This window comes from Nycticebus coucang, chromosome 3 (assembly GCF_027406575.1).
Source record: "Nycticebus coucang isolate mNycCou1 chromosome 3, mNycCou1.pri, whole genome shotgun sequence".
Classification (NCBI taxonomy): Eukaryota; Metazoa; Chordata; class Mammalia; order Primates; family Lorisidae; genus Nycticebus; species Nycticebus coucang.
Window position 1 is genome coordinate 68343001 of NC_069782.1, and position 1998 is coordinate 68344998.

Consider the following 1998-nt stretch of genomic DNA (forward strand, 5'->3'; position numbering starts at 1 on the left):
CTACATGAGGCTATATAGGCAATGGACATAGGTGGAATGTTTGTGGGCATTCAATCCATCAATGTCCAGTGGGCATATCATGGCCAGTAGGTCAGTGGCAGAGTGCTGGACCACAGGTGTGAGGGACTGGGCATGGTGAGACATGGGGTTTTTCTGTTGGTTAGTTTTGCTTGTTTGCTTTCTTTAATATTACATGGCAGGGAATTTTGTTTTATCACACTATTTACTCATTGTCTAAAAAGTATCTGGAATGTATCAAAATTCAATTTATGTTAGTGAAATATTTTCTCACGAAAACTAGAGGATGCATGCCCTCCATGAAAGATAGAGCATGGGAAATAATTTATAAGTAGAGATAACAAGGGATTTCCTAAGAGGGATCAAATTCATATTCAGACATAAAATGTTGAAATTAACTGCTCACAGAATAGGAGTTACCAGAGGCTGGGCAGTTGGAGGAGAAGAGAGATGTTGGTCAATGGATACAAAATTAGAGTAAGGAGAAATAAATTCAACAGATCTATTGGAAAACAGGGTGGCAATAATTATGACAATAAATTGCATTTAAAAAAATCAAGAGAGTGTATGTTAAAAATTTTTCACTAAGAAAATAATGACTATGTTAATTAATGCATATGTCAATTAACTAGACTTAGCTATTCCATAATGTGTACACTTTAAAAATCATGTTGTGCACACTACAGCTTTATATATCAACTTAAAAATAGGTAATTATTTTTTCATAAAAATTTAATTCTTTAGTATACAATATAAATGATGGAACTTCTAATCAGTTTGTTATGCATGCTTGTGTTATGTTCTCATTCTTTTTATTTTGTAGTCACATCAACCACATGGATCCAGTGAACAAGACACAAATTTCCAAATTTCATCTTATGGGATTCTCAGAGGATCCAGAATTACAACCTGTCCTCTTTGGGCTATTCCTGTCAATGTACTTGATCACTGTGCTTGGGAACCTGCTCATCATCCTGGCCACATCCTCAGACTCCCACCTCCACACCCCCATGTACTTCTTCCTCTCCAACCTGTCCTTTGTAGACATCTGTTTTGTCTCTACCACTGTCCCAAAGATGCTGGTGAACATGCAGATACAGAGAAAAGACATTACCTATTCAGGCTGCATCACCCAGATGTACTTTTTTTACTCTTTGTAGGATTGGACAACTTTCTCCTGACTGTGATGGCCTATGACCGGTTTGTGGCCATCTGTCACCCCCTGCAGTACACAATCATCATGAACCCCAGGCTCTGTGCACTGCTGATTCTGGTGTCCTGGTTCATAAATGTCCTGCATGCCTTGTTAGAAAGCTTATTAGTGTTGTCATTATCTTTTTGTAAACACTTGAAAATTACCCATTTTTTCTGTGAACTTGATCAAATAATACACCTTGCCTGTTCTAAGACCTTTATTAATCACATGGTGATGTATTTTGTAGCTGTAGTGTTAGGTGGTGGAAGCTTTGCTGGGATCCTTTACTCTTACTCTAAGATAGTTTCCTCCATACGTGCAATTTCCTCAGCTCAGGGGAAGTATAAAGCATTTTCCACCTGTGCATCTCACCTCTCAGTGGTCTCCTTATTTTATTGTACATGCCTAGGAGTGTATTTTAGTTCTGCTGCCACCCACAACTCACACTCCAGTGCAATAGCCTCAGTGATGTACACAGTGGTTACTCCCATGATGAACCCCTTCATCTACAGTCTGAGGAATAAAGAAATAAAGAGGGCTCTGAAAAGATTCTTCTGCGGGAAGTAAAAAGGGTCATTTTTCATGAAGTGCCTATGGTTTCAGTGCTCTAACCTGAGAGGGAAAAATTGTGATTCATTAATCAGATTGTTAAAGTAAATGTGGCTTCTTCTATTAATTTCCCAGACTTCTAATTTCTTTGATCTTAATTCTTTATTGAATTCATGCCATTTCTTCATAATGCTTTCTGCTTTCTGATATACAACCTCTTTGTGCTTTGCCATTTT

The 1998-nt window shown here is 37.8% G+C and overlaps 1 pseudogene; it reads left to right on the forward strand.

Annotated features, from left to right (window-relative positions):
• The first annotated feature begins 854 nt into the window (after positions 1 to 854).
• Positions 855 to 1780, forward strand: LOC128581464 (olfactory receptor 7A10-like; annotated as a pseudogene).
• Positions 1781 to 1998: the final 218 nt, after the last annotated feature.